This window comes from Pteronotus mesoamericanus, unplaced genomic scaffold (assembly GCF_021234165.1).
Source record: "Pteronotus mesoamericanus isolate MK-2021 breed Mesoamerican mustached bat unplaced genomic scaffold, CSHL_Meso_final scaffold_1186, whole genome shotgun sequence".
In the NCBI taxonomy this organism is placed as follows: domain Eukaryota; kingdom Metazoa; phylum Chordata; class Mammalia; order Chiroptera; family Mormoopidae; genus Pteronotus; species Pteronotus mesoamericanus.
Window position 1 is genome coordinate 10,715,321 of NW_026555302.1, and position 24,503 is coordinate 10,739,823.

The window sequence follows — 24,503 nt, forward strand, 5'->3', positions numbered from 1 at the left end:
AAAAGTTACTTAAATTTAGAAAATCCAGAGACCAAAAAAATTTCCATAATCCTATCACATTAATACAATCAGCATTTTGGTGCATTCCTCATATTTTTCTTTTATACTTTAAATGGTTATATTCACCCTTCTTTAAATATATAGGCATAATTATGCTAAGATAGTCTTTGTAATTATTTTCATTTTACAAAATGGTTCTCAGAATAGATGTATTACAAAACTTAAAATTTTCTATTGTTGGAAATTTAAGTGGCTTCCAATATGCTGCTATGATAAATAATATGCTCTGAATAGTCTCCTGCATAGATTTGTTTTTTATCTTTTCCCTGTTTTCTGTAGTTATTGCTTTAGGATAGTCTCAGAAGTGAAATTACTAAATCAAAGGTTTATTAAAAGATTAAGAACGGTCTAACAATTCTAGATATGTACTGCCAAATTACAATTCACTAGCAATATTTATATGCCTGCCTTGCTAAAATCTAACCAGTATTACATATTATTATTTTCAAAAAATCTGAAATAGGTATAAAAACGTATTTCATTTTACTTTAAAAATATTTCTTTGAATACTGATGACATCCAACATTCTCCTATAAGTTGCTTATAGTTGTATTTCTTCTGCTATCAACTGTCTGCTTATTTCCTTCACTCATTCAAAAATGTTTTTAGGGGCCGAATATATGGTGACAGAAGATGGTTTGACAGTGGTGGCAGCACACAGCACAATATACAGATCATGCAGCACAGAAATGTACGGTTGAAACCTGTGTGATCTGATTAGCCAATGTCACCCCAATAGATTTAATTTTAAAGAAAAAAAATGTTTTTGTTCATTCCAATAATGAAATTTCTCAAGTAACTGTCTAAAATTCTAGTCACATGGGCCAAACAAAAAAAAACCACAGTTTATCTCTATAATCCCCACTGCCTTCCAGAAGTTACTACAAACATTACTTTTTATATAAACTTTCATTTTATTTATATGAATTTACCTTAAGTTTTATTTCATATAAATCATAACTCTCATAATTAAAAATAATTAAAAAGTTGGTATGATTCATTTTCCTGATACTTAGAATAAATGCCAAAAAGATCAATTCAATCTAATACTAGGATATGCCAAAGAAATTTATCTTCATTAATTTGGTCATCAGAACAGAAATCCAGTTGCAGACCTAATCTCTTTAATAACCTAGATTCACCAAGAAGCCTGATTCGGTAATCAAAGCTGGCTCCCCAGTGCTGTCAGTAATTCTGCAAATGTAAATATGCACTACTGGTTTCTAGAGGAGACAGAGTAAGAAACTACTTACGTAGCTAAGCACATATTCATCGCCACCATTTGAACAGAACTCAAAGCTCACATTAAGCTAATAGAGGCCTTTAAATGACTGGGATTTTAAAGATAACCTAATTCGATCTCTCTCATCTTCTCTCCCCCAACCCATTTTGCAAAGGAAGAAACCAAGGGATAATAAAGTGAAATAATTTTTTTCAAGAAAGACTTAAAGCTAAGTAGGGGCAATAATTTCTGCTTCATTCTGTAATCAACATAGTTTTGAGTGCTTTACTCAAAGCTCTAGAGGTAGCAGAAGTGAAGAAAGAGTTAATTCTTTCCTCTCAAGGAGTTTACAAGCACCGTGGAGGAAGAGAAGAAAGAAAGGAGGGGAGGATGGAGGTAGGAAGCAAGCAAACAAGCAAGCAAGCAATGTGGCAGAGTAAGCCTAGAGGATCAAGGGACTACTTCAGATTGGATGGCTTGGAAAAGATTCAGAGAAAATGAAGAGAGCTGAGATCTGAAAAACAAGTCAGCAACAGGAAAATCTAAGCAGAAAGCATTCTGTCCTGGCTGGTGTGGCTCAGTGGACTGAGTGTCGGCCTGCGAACCAAAGGCTGACTGGTTCAATTCCCAGTCAAGGCGCATGCCTGGGTTGCAGGCCAGGTCCACAGTAGGGGGCGCATGAGAGGCAACCACACATCGATGTTTCTCTCCTTCTCTTTCTCCCTCCCTTCCCCTCTCCCTAAAAATAAATAAATAAAATCTTTTTTTTAAAAAAGCATTCTGGTTAGAAATTCTCTTATATACAAGTATTAGTCAAGCTACAGCTTTTACACTTGTTTAAAAGATATTACAAACAAATTTAATAATAAATATGGCAATAGATTTTTTTCAAGTGGTACACAAATTAAGATAAAATACTGTCATAGGAAAACATCTAAATAATGATGCTTTAACTTAATCTACTTTGGAATGATATATAGACTAATTAACCAACTTTTCAATGAGCATATTGAAAAGTATCAAAGACACTTTAAGATTTGTATATAATTTTTAAAATCCTTAGAAGTTATTAGTGAAAGAATTAGGGCAAGATAATTCTAGTATTTTCAAATAAGGTGGAAGAATAACATTAGTCAAAACCTTCAGTTTCCAACTTTTCTGTTTTTCACACCAGCATATACAACAGCCTCAGATTTTTTTCCAGCAAAACAATTTATCTTTAAATAAATGATACTATGGATATTGGGCTCAGAGACCAAGCTTGTTTCAGGCAATAATTCTGCTCTTTTTAAAAATCAGTTCATTTTAATACATGCATATATTACTTTCCCTACTACAGTCAAGCTCCTGAAAGACATGGTTTAAGCCTTAGGCTTCTTTACATTCCTCCACAGCACCTAGCACAGTGCCTTGCAAAACAGTAGACGTGTAACAAAATGGCAGATCCCACCAGCAGGAGCAGCCGTATAGGTCTCAACAGCTTGTGGCATGAAAGGGGAAAAGAAAGAGGCAAAAATACTTCACTCCTAGAAACGTCTTAACACATTATCACAAAACAATTCAACAATCCATAAGCCTTGAATAAACTGGACTCAGTTCAATGAAAAAAAATTATTCTTTACTCAAGTAAGTAGTTTAGTACTGTACTAACTAAAGAAAACCTACCATCCATCTGGTTTATCAGGTTTTAAGCCAGCATGTAGACGTTCTGCCACATCGGATCCAATCTGGTTCCACCTGTAAACCTTCGCCTAAAGCCACAGGCCCTCCCCATCTGTGTCTTCCATTGGAGTCAAGAGCACTGGGTCTCTGCCATCATCCCCCAGGTCAGCCAATTCTCCCCTACCCTGTTTCTTGGTTTGCTGCTGTCAATTAAAGTTACTAATAAATGAGAAATACTGCATATTCTGGCTTGGTAACAGAGCTGAGAATGCCAGCCATGTATGGGGCACCTTGAATGTTCCACACACCCATTTTATTTCTTAAATTTCACAGTCATGAGGCATTGCTACTTTCATTTTACACACATATATAAACCCAGAAGTGAGATTACTTAACTAAGGTCACGGAGGTATTAAGTCTATCAGATTCAAGGCCCTTTCCTCCCCAAGAAATAGATCAATAAAAATCCTACCACAAAAAGGCCAAGATCATGACAATAAGAGGCACAGATACCAACACAAGTGAACAAGGTCAGAAAGCAGCAAGTCCAGGAAAAGAAACTACAATCTTGCCACCTAGTACTTGAAACCACTTGTACGAGCTTGACAAAGGCTGGAGAAAGTTTTTCAGGCTGGTAATCTAATTTGCAGAACAAATAATTTTCTGCCATCTAGCTCAAAGACTGCATTTTTATATACTAGTTATTATTCATTTTAAGAGATTTTGTTTAATAAGGTAGATAGACAGATCTAATTCAACTCTAACACACTTTACAAATTCACTTAAAAAGTATGACTGAGCCCTGGCTAGTGTGGCTCAGTGGACCAAGCACCAGCCTGTGAACCAAAAGGTCCCCAGTTCGATTCCCAGTTAGGGCACATGCCTGGGTTGTGGGCCAGGTCTCCAGTTGGGGGCATGCAAGAGGCAACTGATCCATGGATCTTCTACACATTGCTATGAATGACACCAACTTATAAAGAGGCTTAAAGCTATAACACTCCATGCAATAAAAATGACTTTTCATACCCATACTAATATTAATTTTCTCCTTAAAATACACACTGAGGAAGCTTAAATTTAAGGGATAGTCATAAGGAAAGTGTTAAGAACAAGCATGTGACAACCTACTATTTCAAGCTGTTTTACCCACCATACTCTCAAAAGCCTCTTTTTCTACTGGGGGAAAAAAGGCAAAAATATATAACTACATTTTTCCTACATCAGTTCAATCTGCATGCAAAAAAAAAAAAAAAAAAAAAAGACACTTAATGAATGGTGACTGTTGATAATCCCAGCTAAAATAAAATGATATTTTGGGTCTATCATGTTATTCTGAGGTGTTAAAATAGAAGGAAAGTCACCTATTACAAAGACTTGTAGATTCTTAATGTTCGAAGGATCTTAGCGATCACCCAATGTTATCTGCATATACTCATCATTGTAGAAAGAACTCACTTTGCTAGAAATCATCCAATCCACTTTTAATCAATAGATCACCATCTTTCTGCCTTTCTTTGTCCTTCATTTACTGATCCTCTCGACACACACAAAACGTGTCGTCTTCCTTGCAGATATTTGAATTTCAAATAGTCATCTGTTTGACTTATTTTATGTCATTAGTGATTACAAAGTAATATATGGCTTATCTAGTTCAAAGATTTCTTTGGCTTCTCAAAAACTATCCAGAAAGCCCTGGCTGGTGTTGTCCAGTTGGTTGGGCGTCATCCCACAAAGTGAAATGTCATTGGTTCGACTCCTGTCAGGGTTTGAATCCCAGGCAGCGCACATAGGAGAGGCAACTGATCGATGTTTCTCTCTCCCTTCAATGTTTCCCTCTTTTTCTAACTCCCTTCCCCTGTCTCTAAAAATAAATGTAAAATGAAATAAAATAAACTACCCAGTAAAATGAAAACACCAGGCACATTTATAGGGGTTCTTTTGTAAACCTTACCTTTTTTTTATCCTCAAAACCAGCCTATGAAACAGGCAAGGCAAGTATCACCATCCCCTTGTAGAGACTCATCATTACAGAGTAGGAGGTGGGAGTCACTACAGGCAGGTTTAGGAGCAAAAGAGACCTGCCTCTCAAGAGCTACGTGATCTTAAGCAACTGACTAACTCCTTTCAAACCTGTTTCCTCATCTGTTAACTGTGAAATAGTATAATATAACACCTACTCATACAGCTATTGTGAAGATTAACACACATTATCTGATAACCCATATAAACCCTCAGTAAATGTTAGTTGTTTTTTATTATTATAATTCAAAAAGAAAAAACTATGGCAAGTCCCTTATTCTCTCTGAATCTCATAATAGCACTAGATCAAGAAGTAAGGTCTTCAATTATACCTACATCATCTTCCACAAAACCAAAAATGTTTTTAGTTATTTGCAGCTTAATGACTATTTTTCTTCCCACATACCTCCCTCCCCAAAATTACCCTTTGGCCAATCAGAGTTTCTAAAGTTTACTATTGTCGCCCTTTTCCGAATGAAATTCTCTGAAGTACAAAATTGCTAAAGCTCTTCTTTAGAAAGATGAATTCTCAGTGAAACATAATAAAGTTCCACTATGATTCACATGCAAACATGAGATTTATGTGCAAAGTAGGAATTATCATTAATTGCTAAACGAACTGGCTTCCATAACCTACTGTTATTAGATTATCTTTTAAAACCTTTCTAATATCTCCAAATGGCAGAGATTGCTATTTTTATTGTTTGTGAAACCAAGTGCAACAGGAGAAACCTGTTTCATCTATCAAAATTGACAATGTTGATAAGAAATATAAAATGCAGGCCAGAATTTGAAAAGACAAAAAAACACCCTAAAGGCCAAGACTCATTAGTGAAAACTTAGGCTGCATAACTCTTGCATAAAAATTTTATAGGTTTCCTGGTCTTGGCAAATAGGTGTCCTAGGATTTGAATTATAATATCCCATTTCATTTTCCCATTAACTATCAGGAAGCTTTTGTTAGTGTTAGGGTTCATTCTAGACTATTGAGGGGGAAAAAATGGATGGAGGAAAGAAGACATCCAATAAACTACAATTCCGTACCAACTTGATAGGCAGTAATACATCTGTGTAACACAAAAAGACTAGGACAAATCAAAACACTAGCCCAAACATGACCATTAACAGCAGGACAAATATGAAACAAAGATTTAAAATGAAAAATACAATCAAGACAAAAGAAGTTTGTGGAAATAAAACAGTAAGGAAAAGAGATATGATGGCAAATAGCTACTGAAATAAAATTAGTATAAAACAACCTAATAAACCATATTGTTGGCAATATGCATAAAGGTTCCTTTTAATGGTTGACTTTTCAACTAAAGCATAATCTATTCAAAGTGTCATACCAAGCTAAATTTACTGCAGAGAAACAAACTACTCAGGAAAATGCCTAATTACCACTCTAACAACCATTTGTATTTACATAATGCTTTTAGCAGAGGGCCTCAAAATGACAAATACATCTTGAAACAGGGAATAAATACTGCATATGATTTATCAAAACTAGTGTTCCATGTCTCTTAAACCTTAAAAACTGAAAACCACGGGTTTGTATTGTTCTTAAAAATAGTGTTTGTTATTTGTATCCTCTGTAGTGAAAATATAACTTTAAAGTCCTGCGATTTTGATTACTGCTGATAATGAGGGCAGAATATGAGTGTATTACATGGGGGAGGGGAGGTCCTGAGAAGTCCCTCCCTGGTACATGAATGAATTCTGCACTTGCCTTTTACCATGCAGCCCTTTCTTGGACATTTGGCATACAAAAAAAATCCCTTTGGGTTTGTGATTAATTCACATGATACCCTTCACAGAGCTAGACACTTATTTTTTGACATTTGCCAGGTAAACTATATTTTCACCCAAAATTCCAACAGCTAATGGGTAGGGTGTCTGTGTATGTGTGGCGGGCACATACAAATATACACATTTGTGTGTATGTGTACATCTTTAGAAAATGCATGCATAGTTTAAGCTGAGGACATCAACATCACATTTTGCACCACACACTCTCTCACACACACACACACACACACACACACACACACACACACAAAGATGGTAGAAAATTTGGAAGGATTCTTATAAACTCATTTGTAAAGCTAACTACATCTCCAAACACACGCAACACAATAAATTAAAAAAACAAAAAAAACAAAAAAAACCCCACATCTGTGCTGACATGATTAGCTAGTTCACTCAACTGGTATGAGGTATCGGGAAGGCTGCATCTGAACTTTTATCGTGCTGCTTGGGGTGTGCTCTCTTGCAGGGCAATTCAGATGGAACTGCTGAAACCTCCGAAAGTGACAGGACTATATATATACTGATACTTTACATACCAGAAGCTTAAATAAATGAAGAATAGAAGCTTAAATAAATGAAGAATACAGCATGGCCAAGTCACAATTCATACTTATTTTGGAACCAAAGCTCATCCTGAAAATTCTTTGCCAACCATCCAGAAGTCACCCAGCTTTTTTTTAACCAACCAAGTAGCTACTTACTATAGCAACTTCATTACCAAGATTACCAAAATTTTCCACACACTTCCAACAGTCTCTGTATGTGTTGTTACCTGGGCAACAGTCTAAAAGGGCTTTTACCTTTACAGAACTAGTGGGTCAAAGAAAAGAAAAGCTTCCTCAAACCGACCGCGCATCATTTTAACTAGAAACAGTAAGTGGAAAATCATCAGCAGATAGAAAACCTTGAGAACTGCCACAAGTGCCTCAATTTGATTAACAGACATAACTTACTATCTTTTATCTTCATTTCTAGGCACCTAATTCCACTGCGGAACAAGGCAAACTCCATCCAGGACTTCAAAACATCCTCAGTCATATAGGCCATCACACACATAAATGCTGAAATCCAAGGAACTTCTTTGAGGGGGGAAAAAAAGCTATCAACCCTCACAGCTGGCTGTGGTGTGAAATCCCTGGCCTTGCTGCCCTAAATTCTGAAAGCTCATCAGCTCAGCTGTGGATCCGTAAAAGCTGCCTTTCTGCTTGAATCAGACCCGCCTCCAAAAATGAAGACCCAGTCATTAAGAAATCTCGTTTTAGAGGGTGCTTTGAAAAGACTTTCAAAACTGCTTCCTGCTCTGCTATAGCCAATTTGAGGCTATTTGGCAAAACAAAAAATAATGGCATCTCCTTACAAAGAAAATATTTTCCCTTCCGCAGTAGTTTTAGGGTTGGTAAGCTTAAGGCTGTTTCCCTAACACATACTTTTCCCTTCAGCTTCTACTCTAAGTGCTCTCTGGGTCACAATCTACCCAGAAGCACTGCCTATGGGTTTGTGTGATGTTAAGAAGTGCTGAGTGACTCCAGAAACAAAAATGAGAGAGAAACTGAAAAGCAGAAAGGAAAACTGGCATTCAAGGCATTCACCATCTGGCGCCGACCCCTTCTTGCCTCACGCTTTCCCTCTAGGCCTTTGATCACCCTGGCCGAGAAAGATCTTCCCTCTTCACTTGTCCAAATCCTACTCATTCTTCAAAGCATGGCCTAAAAGTCTCCTTTTGCCTTATCCCTCAACTAAAAGTAATCTCTCCTTCCTCTCTCTCAACTCTTGTAGTACCTTATCTGTATCTCTTTACCACATATTTCTTCCTCACATTATCTTTAGCTCCATATTTAATCCCCAACCGGAGCACAAAGACCTCAGGTCAAAGTTCGTGCCTCAGGCACTTCTACTCCCAGGGCCTCACACACTGTCCTGCCGAAAACGTCAGTCTTTTAGGATGTATACCTGCAGAGTGAAGAGGGGACTAAACCACTGTAAGCTGTGACATTAGCTGGCCATAAAACCAATTTGGAGGTCAAAACCCAGCTTTACTAAAAAAAAATAAAATGAAATATAAAATATCAAAGTGTGTTGTAGGCAGTGCTCCAAGTGTTTAACATTGGCTATCCAGAGTGGGGAAATCCCTTATTTGTACCATTTGCTGATCCACTGGTGTGAATACTGCCACCATGGCCGACTTCAAGCTGCCACCATTATGTCCCTGAACAAGGAGCAAAGTGGAAAGAGAAATGCATAAATTTGTCTTGCAAACTAGTATGATGAGCCAGCTTTAGCAGGGTCCTGAAAATACCTTTTTTGCCAAACTTTTCTTTAAATTTCATGTGTATGTGTTGAATCAGGGTACGTGTATTTCTTACTGTGTAAGTCACAGTCAAAACAATTTAATAAATATTCAGCTAAACAATCACCTAGTCTCTTCAATGGGTACTACACAATGCAATAAATCTTACTCTTGATTACATATGTAGTCTCTTCACCATTTGTAGTCCTCTGCAAAAATGACAGTAACAAATAAATGCCTATTGGTATCATCAGAGACACAGTACAGGGAGTAGCAATTTGGCTTAGGAAGTATCGGCAAAGGACCTAGGTTCTCAGCCTTTGTTCGGCCCCACACACCTGAGGGACATAACATATTCCCACAAGTAGCAATGGCTCATCTAGCAAAGGGTTGGGAGAAGAGGAGAAAAGGAAGAGGCAATCTACAATATGGAAAAAAATTCACGTGTTGCAATATTTGTACCATGCCCCCACCCTTCTGAGAACCTGGGTACAAAGAACACCAGTTTGTAAAAAAAAAGTAAGTTTCCATACTTGACATTTCCCAGGCAAATTCCCCAGCATAAGCCCGCATCCTTCAGCAAGACCACTAATACTGAGAATTCCCTACTGGAATTAAGTTGTTGCCATGGACTAAAGACATGTAGTACTTGCTGAACTTAGAATAGGGAAGGGGAAAAAACACCACAGCAAACAGTTGTTAGACTTCATATTCTGGGAAAATCAGGCTTTTATTAAAAAAAAAAAAATACCTTCTTATTTTCATCTTATTTAAGCTTACTAAACTGAGCAAAGAGAGGGGAAGTTTCTTGAATATATTTTTTGCTGTACTATGTCTATCACAACAACATAACCAGATTTTCCATGACTATTTATAAAGAATTGTGTTTTCTATTTTTAAGGCTATTTAGAAAACAAGAAACTCAGAGGTTCAAATATACTAATAATCTTAGCCCAAATCTAACTCCAAATCACTGAATATCTGCCTAGAAGTTTCCCAGAAAAATCCCCAAAACTTACGCCAGAAAATCCCCAAAAAATGTGAAAAAGGAGTCAGCATGAGCACAAACTTGCTATAATCAAACAATTTTGACATCCTACCTGCTAAGTGAGTACAATATGAAAAAGTAAACGAAGTATGAAAGAGAGAATGTTGAGGTACAAGTTTGCTTAATTCTATTACTTCTTCCTTATTAGGGTCTACTGACCATAAAGTGAAAATTATTCCCCACTCTAAAAAGCCAAGAGTTAAATCAAGTCTCCATGCTCAGGATATTACACCTCTCCTTAAAAAAATGAGTGTGTTTTACCATAACTCCGGCTTGAGTCCGTACTTTCTCTGCCTCCATTTCCCAGGGTGGCAAGTGCTCATAAAACTATTGATAAGAATTCTGAGCTGTCTTTGCAGTACCAGGGGCTGGAATCGCCCTGGGCTGCTAGTCATCCTCAGACCCAGTAGCTGACCTATTTATATAAGGAATGAGCTATACACGTGTAGCAACTTATTAAGACTTGTGGGAAATAGCGAAACAGCTCTGAGCCTGGGAAGCCCATAGGCTACAATATCTCCTTCATTCTCCAAACACCCTCTGTCCAGCCAGCAGCATCATCCCCACAACACTTCAAGACCCTGGTAGGCTAAAATGCAGACCGTCACTGTGAGAAATTTTTGCTATTACTCTCTTCAACATTAATGTCTAGAAGCCTGGCTATCTCCCACTCACACTATTTTTGCTTGGCAAAACAGAATGCCCTCTTTGGACTACTCCAAAAGAATGAATAAGAAGACCTTCCACTTTAATGCTGTCTCATCTGAGGTCAAATAAATATACAGTAATTAAATGAGTTCGAGTACGGGTTAAGACAAAAAAAATTAAGTACACGTTTTTACAAGTCACAAATTTAGAATCAGTGAGCTGACAAACATGAAAACTCCTGTTTCACACACCTGATAAAATTGTTATTCAAATTAAAAAATCATAAAAACTTTTAGGGTGAAAAGAAAATGATATGAATCATGAGACAAGTAGCAAAGGAATACAAATTCTCACAGACTACCCAATTGTAATACATAAAAATTGGTATCAAATAACTCAGGTGCCCAAAAAGCATCATAAATTTATAGTCAGATCTTTGTAGGTTGGTTGGTATACTCATGACATGTCTGAATAGTACTGGAACCCGCCACCTGTTTCCAGCTTTTTGGAACACAAAGTAGGCTATACAATATGTTCACAAAGAAGTCACTGCCCAGCTACATCCAATTCTCCCCCGATGGCTCATTAATACATAACTTAAGAGCACATTTTTTAACCGATATGATACAGACACCAGTCTAACTCAGCATCTCAACCAACTCCCCGAGCAAGGGAGCATCCAAGACAATCTGACGAATTTCATGTAATGTAATGAAATGCCTCCTGTCTTTCTCCTTTGCAGTTTCATCATCAGTTTCAAGTGGGACACTCGGTTAAGATAATGAATCACAGGCCAGTTTTCCAAGGCTAGTAGCTTGCGGACCAATATTTTCCATGGACAAAATCCACTTCCTATTTGACCACAAGCAAACTTCAAGTTTGTATCTTCTCAGGTCATAGTACTGGGTATCTACAGAAACGCAGCAGAAACCAAACATAAACAAGAGGACGAAGAAAGTCAGAAAGTTTTCACGAAACTTTATTTTCAGAATTGTAACAAGCAACCACATACCTCCCACCATGTACCAGAAAATTTAAATGCCCTGAAAATGCAGGCCTGGAAATCAGTTACCAAGCAGTCAGCGCTGAAATCTGTCAAGCAAGCAAAAGTTCTCCCTACCATTAGTGTGCATGAGGCTGGCGGTTCCCTTCACGTTCACGAAACCCTCAGTTCTGCCACTGACCACCTAAATTTTCGTACGTTTTCTGAGATAAGCCTATGTGAGAGGTACAAGGGGCACACACAAGCACCCGGACGCACTCCCCCGGGATCAGCAGCGCGGCCACCCCTCGCTGGCCTGGCCGGGGGACCCCTCCACCCGCTGACGCACTGCTGCCCAGCTCTGCGCCGCTGGCGACCCGTGCAAAGTACTAGCCCGTCTCAGAAACTTTGAATCGGTCATCGGGACTCAGCCCCCACCACCTGGACGGGCGCTGCCACGGCCACTAGGTCAACTTCGAACGGGGCATTCCTTGCAGGTAGGGATCTGCCCAGGACGCAGCCCATCCCAGGCTGCAAAACCACAAGCATCCGCCGCGGGAGCCGCGCGAAGTGTGGGGCGGGGACAGGGGGAGTGCAAGGGTGCGACCTGGTCCGGAACGAAACCCTGACTGCAGGCGAGCACACACCCTAACCACCAGACACAGACGTGCTGGGGCTGCGACCCCGGCCGTGGCCACGGCAGCGATGTCAGGAGGGCACGCCTGGGGCCGAGCACCCACGTAGCCACCCAGCCCCCAGGTGAGGGGCGCCGACCCCGCCGCCCGGGCCGCGAGGAGCCGCCACCCGGGAGAACCTCGGGGTCGGGGCGGCAATCGACGGTCCTCAGCGCGCCCCGTGCCCTCCGCCTCGCGCGGTCCTCTCACACCGGGTCCCGGCCCGGCCCCCTCCTCGACCCTCCTCCCCCGGCTCAACCCCGGCGCCAACACCCCTGCCTGGCCCGCCGCTCCCGGCCGCCCAGCCGCCCGCCGGCCCCAGCAGGCCGCCCTCGCCTCACCTCCTCACGTCTCCGCGGGCAGGGCCGCAACAACTCTGCCAGGCGCCCGCGTCTCAGCCGCCGCCCGCGCTCTGCGGCCGGGCCGGTCCCGTTCACTCCGCTGCCGCCGGAGCCCCCGCAGGGCGGAGGGAGCGGGGCGGAGGGAGCGAAAAGGGAGGGGAGGGCACTGGCAGGAAGAGGCGAGGGGGGGGCGGGCCGAGGGGGAGGCGCGGGCCGAAGGGGGAGGCGCGTCGGGAGTGCGCACGTCAGGGCCTCTCGGCGCGCGTGCGCGCTCCTGAGGACGACAGCAGCGCGCTCGCCAGGCCTGGCGGCGGGTGGGCTGGGGCGTGGGAGTGCGGGCCGCAGAACCTGTATTGTTAGAGTAGGAACTCGGAAAGGCGAGTTGGGGGCGCTTGCCTTCTTGCTCATAAACCTGGTGTCCATTCGTTAATCAATGCCCAGTCTTCCTCAGGGACGTCACCTTAGAGAATACGAACTCTTCTCTGTGCCTCTTTCATGATGTCGTGGACTCGTGTTCGGCGGGACTCGGGGGAGATGGAAGAAAGAAATGATCTGCGGGGGTGAACAGGAGAGCGCTCAGCCCTGCTTGGTGTTTATAAGAAAAGGTGCCCTCATTTACACCTCTTTATCCTTTCCGGCAATAAATTGAGGTGTACAAAGTAGGTAGAGATAAAATAAACGAGCTCTTTCCCTCTACAAATATTGTACTGATTGATCCTTGAACTGTGGACTTCCTCCTTCTTAGATCCTGCAGCCAGAAATGACCTGTAAATTGTCCTGATTTCCTTAGTACTTTGTTTCTATGACTTTTTGGCATTTAATATTCAACCTTACCTGGGTAAATCCATGCAATCTTTTATCCCCCTAGAGAATCCTCGAGGACTTGCTTCATTCATTTTTGTATCTTCCACAAAGCCTAGCACCGTGCCCGACTCACAGGAAGGGCTCCATAAATGTTACGGCAGGAACAAGTGAACAGAGTGCAGCAAGACTTTAAGTATATGGGTAATGATTTAAACTCTACAGTGACTCCTGTGGTTTAAAATTCCCCCTTCTGTTCCACTTCAATTCCCCTGCACTCATTGCCCACCCAGATCCAAAAGCTACTCTGAGAAATAGACATTTGTCCACAGACCCTCTCTCTCAAGCTTTTTCCCAGTTTAAATGTCTGTAGGACGAATGGCATGTAGCAACTACCGTAGGTCCTTTATTGACCTCTATATCTCAAGAATGCACCTAGCAGTATCAATTAATAAATCGGCCAACAAGTAGGTACTGAGCCTCTACTGAATAAAGTGCTGGTAAAGTTACACTGAGCGCCAAGAGGAAGCCACCAGATGAAAAAGCTGTAGCTTCTGCCTTCTGATACCTTCTAACTAGAAAGAAGCTTTTTGACAAAAAGGACAGCACTGTGGTGATTATCTGCACTCAGTAAGAAACTTAGTCAAAATAAAAGAAAATAAACATTTTAAAGGGTGATTCCAAAATGAAGACAGTGTTCCCCAAATTCAGTTCCACATGTCTCTGAATGCAATAATGACCACTATTTGCTGTTTAATTCTTCTATTAAAGTGGAGCATAACATCTAAGTCACTATTAAAGGATCAATCCATGTGCCAGCTTGTTACAAGGAAAAGAAAACTGTGTCCTATGACCACATGTCACACCTCTAATCACCAGGGGTCACGGTAAGCTGAACTGTTCCTCACAACGGAACCCAGATAAGAGATGTCACAAGAGAACCTAGATAGCAGCAAGTCACAAGAGAACCTAGATAAGAGACGGTGAAGGTGATTTAGTGCAAACTCATCCTCACCACAAGGAACACAATTCCAAATACAGGCCAGAGAATTAAAAACAAAACATTCTTCATACAATGTGTGCTGCTCACTCCTCTTCCCATGATGGCTTCCTTTGTATTAAAAATATCTTTGCAGCCCAGGTCCATGAAAGGACTGAGGTTCTCACTTTGGGGGAAGGTGTTATAAAATATTCTAGCATGATTCATAACATAACAGAAACTGGTGGCCTAGGTCCAGATATAGCCCACAAATATATTTTGTTTAAGCAACCTGCATGGTGCTTCAAAAAAGTTAACCAAAGCTGGAGGTTACAGCAGAAGGCTTTGCATCATTCCGAACTGCCCTTTGAAACGTAGAAAGTTTTGCTAACAGTGGGCTTATAGTTTCACCTTGTGACAATCAATTACAGGACATGCACTCTCTCCCTCCACATTTACTCTATTCCCCATTACACCATACACTGTCCTGTTTCTCTCAGGTAGGTCTACAACTCCTGACTTGAAATATCATAATGTAACAAAACGGGGAACAACTTAGACACTGACCAAAAATGGAAGACTGTAATGTATGATATTTAATAGAGTGGAATATTATAATGCTTTTAAATAATGGGCATTACGAGTTGACTCCCCAACAAGTGTTTCTATTTCTCTGAATTGTGAAGCAGCTGTTGATGTAAGAACATCCAAATCTGTAAAGAATTTTTGTAAGAATTTATTTAAGACACACTTGAAGCAATTGTCAGGAAGTAAGATCGCAGATGCTCTGGAGAATAACAGTTTTACAATTTCTTTAATGCACTTGAAATTAAGGAGGGAGTGTAAGAAAGATCCCATGAAGGTGGGAGAAAGCAAGGGATTAGATTCCAAGGTAGTCAAGCTTCTGTGGCATTTCGAATATGTGTTAACATGCACAAGATGGATAGGGCTTGCTTAAGAACCTGTGACTAAAGAAGTTAAAGGCCTGGGGCATGACTACCCACCATGACCTACCCAGGGGGAATCTGTGACTACATCATCATGAGGTTACTTTCCAGAAAGCCCTGTTTTTGTGCACGCAGTCAATGATTCAAGTGGGAATAGGCCCAGCTCCGGCTCCACGTGTGAGCCCCAGTCAATGTCCATAGTCAGCCTATTCCCATCCTCACCTGACTCTGAGTCTTCGAGGCCAGACCTTGAGTGACCTTGAGTTTGTTGGGAGAAGAAACGTGCTTTCCCTCTAACTCTGGCTGGTGTGATGGGTGGATGTGGGTCCTATGGTTACTGCAGCCACTTTGCCACCATGAGGGAAGCCTACCTGAGGATAAAGCTGACACAAGATGGAAGAGCTTAAACCCAGCTTGAAGCCCACCCCTTCCTCTGGATTTAGTAAGTTCCCCAAGCCAATAAGTTTTCTTAGCTATTTAAGAAAGTTTGAATGTGGTGGCTTTTTTATTACTTGCAACCAGAGCTAAACTTTTCACGCAATGTTACAGAAGAAAAAGCTGTAGTTACGTTATCTAACTTTTCTAAAGATATGTTTCCAAAGGAATGAATAGGTAACAACCTACTTGGGCAAATTTTAGTAGATCTTGAAAAGAACTTGACTACCCACCCCCCAAAATCCTTTCCTGAATAGGTTACCTGAGAATACATTGCTACCCTTTGGTTTGGTTTGGTTTTGAATTAAATCTTGTGCCCTATTTAAATCAACTTTCCCTGAAACAAGTACTTCATGACTCTAATCAGTAATCTTGCATAAATGAGTTTATTGGATGGGTTGTCTGTTTTTTAACAGAGGGAAGATCGGAAAAGACACACTGGGGATACTGGGAACCAGAGGAAGGAAGGAATCACAGAGGGAACAAAGTGGAGCCGAGATAGAGAAAGTAAATTTTCCTATTTCCCAATTTGATGTAAGGCTGAAATTCAGAGTAATTCAGGTAAATCATGCTGAGGCTGTATAGTCAGCTGAACCTATACTACAATCACCCTTTTACTGAATAAGAACAAAATCAAACAATACGTATATAGGGATCAGAAAGTCTCCTAGCAGTAGAAGAGGCAGGCAGAGCCGTAAATGTCTCTCTGAAGAAGGCTAGCCAATGTCCCACTTTTGTAATTTGCTAAGCCCTCTTCCGCGGTTCAGGGCAGTGACCCCCTTTGGTGCTTAACAAAATCACCTCGGATGTTTGTAAAAAAAAAAAAAACGCAGACCTCTGTGCTCAACACCGAAGAGATTCAGTAACTCTAGAATGGCACCCAGGACTTGTTTCGTTTTAACTTTTTATTACAAAAGTTAAACTTTTTAACTTTTTTGTGAATAAACTTTTTATTCACAGAAGTGTCGAAACACATAAAAAGGAGAGAAAATAGTGTGGGTCCCCATGTGAAAATCACTCAGGCCCAACAGTCACCCGCATATGGCCATGCCCCTCTTCCTCACCTGCCACGTGTATTTCAATCTCCAGTGCCCAGTCCTCGCCCCTCTGGGCTTCAGAGGGTTCCCAGTGGCTGGCCCCAGCTCCCTCTCATGCTCCGTTTTGTGGTTTCCTTTTTCTAGAACCTGATGTAGTCCCCTTTCTTGCTTCCAACACACTGAAATTGGCGGCATCTGTTTTTCAGTTTTGAAGGTTATCATCTAGCACTTACATATTTTGGGAAAGGTAGAAAGTCTTTGTCAGCCTAGTCTGCCATATTTATAGGAATCGGATTAATTTTTTAGCAGTGCTTAAAAAAAATCTGTTGAAAGGAACTCCTTGTTAACAGTGTAAAGAAACTGTTGAACAGGAATTCTATTTTTGAACAACATAAAGAAACTCTACAGCCAAAGAGGGAGCCGGCCTCTGGGCAGCTGTGGAGTCAGCCCTGTGGGCAGAGCCGCTGCCCCTGATGCGCGCTCTGCGCCGGGCACGCACTCACAGCTCTGGCCGTGGCCCCAAGTTCCCTTGAAGTATTCGCCACAGGCCTAGAATTTAGACTTTGGACATATAAGAAATATTCCTTAAATAGATATGTTTTACAGAAAAATGACTTCAAAGATGACAAATACTTGCAGGGTAAAGCCAGGAAAATTACCACTTTCCTCTTCTGAGTCAAGGGAAATTCATGCCCTTGCCACCAATTCCCTTCCCCTCCCACAAGACATTTTTTAGTCCTTTTTCCCTTTGCCACATTGAAAAAAAAAGATGCAAACTTGAAAGAAAAAGAAAGATTTGTATCTAAATTCTATGACAGTCTACCGAAAATGAAAGTAATTGAGAATTATTAAATAACAAACACTGTTTCTTTATATTAAAAGATTCCTAACACTTTCTCTAGCATTTTTCCAATTTTGGGAAGATTCTTACCATTCTGTAATTCTTTGATTTGATGACAATAACAACCTCTCGTGGAAGAACATTAGTTTATGATATTTATACATAAACATATCATTGCTAATAATTTCAAACTTCATACCAAAATGTAGGTTTTAGGGTTATGTTTAATAGAAAGTATGCCCTGTGATTATATATTCATACGATCTTATTTTATGAGATAGATGGTGAGTAAATGAATGTCTGTTGTGTTATCCTCTATGCTTTTTGGCATACTTAAAATTGCATTATAATTTTTCATTGAATTCCACCATCACTTGGTGCCTTACTTTGGATAGATACCCTTTAATCTCTTTTTATAGAATTAACACCTCACTTTTTGTACCCCCACAACACCTAATACATACTTTTATAGCTGTTGAGGGGTACAAATTGTTACATCGCCTATAACAATTTCTTACATTTAAAATTCCTCGTGCTCTGTGTCTCCACTATTTTTTAGCTCTTTGAAGACAAAAGGCATGTCTTTTCCCCTTAGTCCTAAACATTCTGTAAATGTTCACTGTATAAATGATAGAATGAATAATACATTCACAAATTTTAGAAATTACTGAGATGTTTCTCTTCTCAATGAAACAGTGAACTTTAATATAACAAATTACTGAGTTTCCTGATAATTTATCCTAACTTAGTCTTTCTCTGCATGCAAGGGACAAAAATGTTCTCTACAAGAGAAAACAAGCCTTTAATGAAAATAATATTTATAGTACAATAATCATCTTTTTCAATAATTCTAATCATTAGTAATCAGTGTCTGACCTAGCCATTTTAGTAGAAGAGATATATTTAAGCTCTATGCCAGGAACAGCTGAATGCTTGCTTCTACATTCATTTTCTCATTCCACCTTAGCAACAGAACACAAACTTATTCAATTAGAATAACTCCTGCCCTCCCTCCCCTGCCCCTTGCAGCCATGCATCCTGGCAAAAGAGGAGTAACAGAAACTTTCTTCAAGGAGAAGGGATCGGCTCTTCTTTCTTCCCTCTTAGTCCCTGGAACATCAATACGACGACGGGGGAACCTAGCAACCATCTGACCCAGAGCACAAGAGGGCACCGTAGGAATCGTGGAGAGATGACCTGGGAGGACTTTAGGTCCCTGATGACTTTGTAGAACCTCCAACCCACCTGAAATGCCAGCTTCCAAACTTACTTTATAGAGAATGAAACCTCGTATATTTAGCCTATTATTATGTATTCTTTTCGTTTTACTCACTGTAGCTGAACCTAATTCTAACCACTGCCCTTTCCCTCAAACCTTATTTTAGGGTCATACTCCTTCTTAGCTGATGCACGTGAGGTTAGAATAGAGAATTAAAATAGTTCCATGATAATGTAATCCCTTTAAAGTTGAAATTATTTGGACCCATCGTATCTAAAAGGATAGGCGATACAGGAAAACTGCACAAGAATTTTAGTCACTATTTTATCTTAATCCCCAGGGCAATAAAGTTATGTTTTGGTTCGATAATCTTTTTACTGAAAGTAAAGTTTGAATATTGTACAATCATTTATTTCAGGACTCTACTGTAGTGATTGGTGAATGAATTAATACAGGAATGGCAAAATTTTATTTTACAAATTTGGGCTTGCAATGTTTATTTCCTCCTAAGATATGTACCTACAAGTTCTGAGAATCTTCTACCAAATATCCAGGGGAAAGTCTGTGTATTCACTACAGTGAGCTGGTGTGATTTGTGAGATACAATCACAACATAACTATTCTTAGAAATTAATTCACAAGGGTGAGTTTTCACCTCCCCCACCCCCGCCCGCTGCCGCCACCCCAAGATGTAAATTTCAGCATTCCATGACTTTTCCCCGCTCACTTACTCTTACAATCACTTTAAATCACAAAGTTCAGCCTCAATAGGACATTTAGAAAGGCAGCCCTGGAGAAAAGGCATGTGGTCAGTTGCCTCTCCCTTTCCTGCTGACTTCCTCCTCCACTGAGTAGCTGCTGATTTTGGAGTCTCTGGTTGGAGCGCAGGGAGGGAATAGGGCAAAAGCGGGCAGGAAGGTCTTCCTAGGCTGGGACTGGCAGATGTTTAAAGCTAACTCTCTGTCCTGTGGGAATTTTTGTGAGTTCCTCTGAGGCACACATGCCAATCAATCTACAACTCCTCCAACAACTCCTGCGCACAGGCCATGTAGATTGTTTTGGATAGCCACGCCACACAGATTTTTTCTGTTAGAGCCCAACTGATATTCCAAGCAGTTCTCTTGGGCAGGTGTCAAAAAAAAAAAAAAACCTCTGGAATGACTCTTTTTCCCCTTTGTGTTCTGTGGGATGCATTCTACATCCTTCAGCCTGACAAACTCTCGTCCCAGTGCCACTGGGTATGTCCCCACTCATAACGAGAGCCTGCCCGGCTCTCTAGGTTTTCCTGGGCGGGGAGTCAGACATCATCCCTTTATACCTCATCTTTCCATCCCAGTTCCCAGAATAATCCTGTAAAAATGCCCGCTCACCAGGCCAGAGGTGAGGGGGCAAGCACCCCCTACTTCACCCTCGTCAGTGGGGTATAAGATGCACAGCACAGCTTTCTCTAAAGAACGTCCTTCACAAACGCAGTCTCCCTTTCCACTTTCTGACTCTCGTGGTGTAGAAGAACCATCTAACCCGTGGAAAGTTGCCTAAAATGTCTGCTTGGTGATCTGGTTCTTCACTCTGAAAAATCATACCTGTTGCGTTGGGGTGCTTCTGTAGAAAATCCCTGTGTACCCTCCGTTACATTTGTTACAGCTTCAGGGTTCAAAAAGAAAAGACTTTTCAGTGGCATGTTAAACCAAGAGAAAATTAGCACAGTTTTCCAGCACATTATGCTTTAAAAACTAAAATCCTTATTAGTACAATAGGAATACTAGCTGGTAATAATAAACACAGTGTAGCCACCTTTTTAGAATTTTATTTAGAGAAAATCATGCACTCTCTTTTTTGTCTGGCAACTGAGCTGCATTTTGGATTAATAACATTTTTCACAAACTCTCTAGCAAAACCAATAGAAGTTTTGATGAGCTCGAACATAGGTAAGTGAACATATTTCTCCAAAGAAAATAGGAAACATATGGTCTGACATCTGACTTGGCAACAAGACAGAATATTTGAAATTGGGACTTTCCAGAGGAAGGCAGCATATGGTCACTCTAAGCATAAGTGGGCAGCTTGGGAGAAGGATGTAAGGCGGGAGAGGAATGAGCCAGAGAAAGCATGACTGAGTGCACTGAGATTCGGCGATTGTCTAATGTCACCAACGTTGACTGCAGAGCGTTAAAAATAGCGCTCTGATAGAGAAGCCAACCAAGATCCCCTGAAGAGTTTCCCGCCCACTCGCCTCTCTCTGGTGTGACTGATCCTAACAGCCTCCAGCAACAGCCCAGCAGGTAGGCTGGGGAAGTGGGTGATGACGGATTTTGAGGTAGTAGCAGACATGAAGGTCAGCAAAACAGCTGGGAAACAGGGAGCAGATAATGCTGCAGAGACACTGATTGATGTCCTCTAAACTCCCAGCTCATGACAAACACCAGCATTAAAACTCTTTCATTCAATAGTTTATATGTTCCTCAAAGAGAAAAGAAAACCAAAAGATGCATTTTTTTCTTTTTAAAAAGGGAGATAATATTTTTAACCGAAAGAGAAAACCAATTACAATAATTGCATTTTGATCCTATCTGCTTGACTTCTTCCTATACAAAGTATAAATTCCTAAATATCTATACTTAAAATAAGGGATAAAATATTAGTATGGGATTTCATGGGATAAACAGAAATAAATTTTTAAAGTCAGAGGACTTCTTGAGAAAGGAATAAGAAATCCGTTAGAAACCTGTTCAGGGAGGTAGTAATTTGTAAAAACCAAATAGGTAGATGATGATGACAAAGCAAATACTGACAGCTCTTGAAGGGGGTGACAAATATTTTCAGGGTCTGAGTTCACTTCTTTGCATTTTAAGGTAGGATTAAGTAGTTAATCTCATGTATCCACAGTGAAGAAAATAGGCACTTGATAGGAGCAGATAATTCAAAAACGAACCACAAAGCTGAAAAATATATTTCAATGTTTAGTTTCACTAATAATCAATAAAACAATATCTTTGTTTATCAACTTAAGATTAAGCAAAAGGAAAAAAAAGAACAAAAAAGCAAAATGAATCAATAATGATTAAAAAGAATGATGACACTCAGTGTTGTTGATGGTGGAGTATACAATTCATAGATGACCGGCAGGAGAATGAAAGGACAGACTTTTCTGAGAAGCAATTTGGCAAAATATAAGGAAAGTTTCAATAATGAGCATAGCTTTGGTTGTAAAAATTCTACTTGAAATATTTACTTTTGGGAAATAATCATAAAAATGTCAAGGACATATATATAATTTGAATAGTATTGTTTATAAAAGCTGAAAATGTATAAAAGTCCATTGAAGACATGTTATCATACCTCTATATACATTGTGAAAGTCTGACTCATTTAATATTATGTCTTCTATGCATATATGGAAAGAAATTTACAATACTAACAATTAAGCTGGTTCTGAAATAGTAGGTGTCACGTGTCCCCAAATTTTAAAAAATCCTTTAGCTATAGACATGCATGTTTACAAAAAAGAGTACCAGAATGTTAGCAGTGGCAGAATTATGGATGCTTATTGCTCCTTGTCTTCTTGTCTTTTCCATTTTTGTTAATAAACGTTGCTACTTACATAATGCTATTTTAATAGCCATTTTATGAACAGGAGTATCCTGACTGAAAGGATGAAAAATCAGAATGCTGGAGTATGAGGATGTTATGAAGGTGAAGCTGATTGACAGGTGTGTATGCTCAGGAGGGATGTCTAACTGTCAAAGAAACAACAAAAAACTTTACATATGCTCCAAAGATGAACGGGCAGGGTGGTTAGGTCCCATTTCCTTTTATTTATTTATTTATTTATTTATTTATTTATTTATTAGCTTTAAAATTCTTCATCTGTAGAAATAAGCATTTATAAGTTTTAGGGGTGGTGGGACAAGATGGGATGGGATGGGGAAATTCAAAGATTTTCTGAGAGCACCTTTACTTTTAAGTGATTTATATTCTGTCAATGCTTGTTTATCTCATTATCAAGGGGAAGTGGTTCATGATAATCTCAACCATCAGAAATATCTCAGGATTTCAAAAATACAGTTAATATAATCATTATGATGCTTTTGCAGCATCTTTCATAATATTAAGAAGTTTCACTGATATCAAATAGGGTCCATATAACCCTACGAGCCAAATCAAGCCAATATGATTCACAGAATCATTGTAGAACACAGGTTTCCAAACTGCTTACACACAAAGTTGTCTGCTTCAGTCAAGGCTCTTAGTAGCAGCAGCAATAGAGACCAACTCTCGCTGATTTAAGCAGAACAGTTTGGTTAAAAGGATATTGGGTTACACTTACATAAATTTTTTAAGGGATATTGGGTGGCTTGCAGAACTGCTGGGAGAGCTGAAAAACTAGGCTTGAATCTAAGCAGCAGGGATAAACCACACACAGAACTAACCTGATGAGACAGCTGGCTGGAATAACCAACCAGCCATTCTGGTTTTCCTGGGACTGAGTGGTTTCCAGGGATTTGGAGCTTTCCATGCTAAAACTGGGAAGTTTTAAGGTAAATTGTGACCAAGTTGTCACCTTACATCTGATGCTATGGACAGTACACTTTGCTCTTTGGCCACTTCTGCTTGCAGTAACATCTGCTGCCTCTAGGAGACAAGGGGAGAGAAAGGCAGAGGGAGGGAGAGACAGACTACTGCTTGTATCCAGCTATGAGTCAAAGGTCTAGCATAGATGTCTGAATGAAAAACCTAGATCACATGTGTGTACTCTAGCTGCAAGGGAAGCAGGGAAAGTATCTGCTATCTTCTGCTTCCATTAGGGGAATGACCTTTGCTTGCCACCAAGATTTCTAAAGTGAGGAATTCTCTAAATATGGAGAAGCCATTCAGGTGGCCCAAATAATAACCAATTTCCACTACAGTAATTTTATAATATTATACATTTAAGAAAACTAAGACAACCATTTTTCTGATGTATAGTGGTTTCTTTGATTTAAAACTAAGTTTTGAAAGTCAGATTAACAGATGATTACTGTAATAGTATCTTAATTATTTGGCCACAAGATAGTTTAGGCCTGATGTAAACAACAAATGTATGATGAGCAAAATTTTATACTTACATTGTAAAAAATTTAATCCTTCTAACTTTTGTTCATCATACAGCATTGTTCCATTTCCATTATTTACTCAAGAAAAAAGGTCTCTCTTTTGTTTTTAATGTTTCTAGAGGAGAGAAGTGGTTGTACAAAGGCTACAATGTATGCCAAGAAGAAATGGATTTTAATGGAATCTTTTACCTGAGACAAACCTTAAGAACAATAATGGACAATGTGTTCTGCACAACTCTTTAGCATTCATTCATTCTTACATTTATTGTGGTCAAGTGATCTGATCAAAGGGTATCAAGTCAATGCTCATGTTTTTTCTCATTTCTTTTACAGGATGATCTTGAACAGACCCATTACAATTTTTGTTTTGTTTTCATATATTGAACTATAAAATGAGAA

The 24,503-nt window shown here is 39.9% G+C and overlaps 1 protein-coding gene across 4 annotated transcripts in view; it reads right to left on the bottom strand.

Annotated features, from left to right (window-relative positions):
* RABGAP1L (RAB GTPase activating protein 1 like) overlaps positions 1–12,893 on the bottom strand; it is a 439,381-nt gene extending 426,488 nt beyond the window's left edge. For all 4 annotated transcript variants that reach the window (XM_054587734.1, XM_054587732.1, XM_054587736.1 and 1 more), the window contains exon 1: positions 12,753–12,893. The gene's annotated coding sequence lies outside the window, so the exon portion shown is untranslated. The remainder of the gene's footprint in view (positions 1–12,752) is intronic.
* Positions 12,894–24,503: the final 11,610 nt, after the last annotated feature.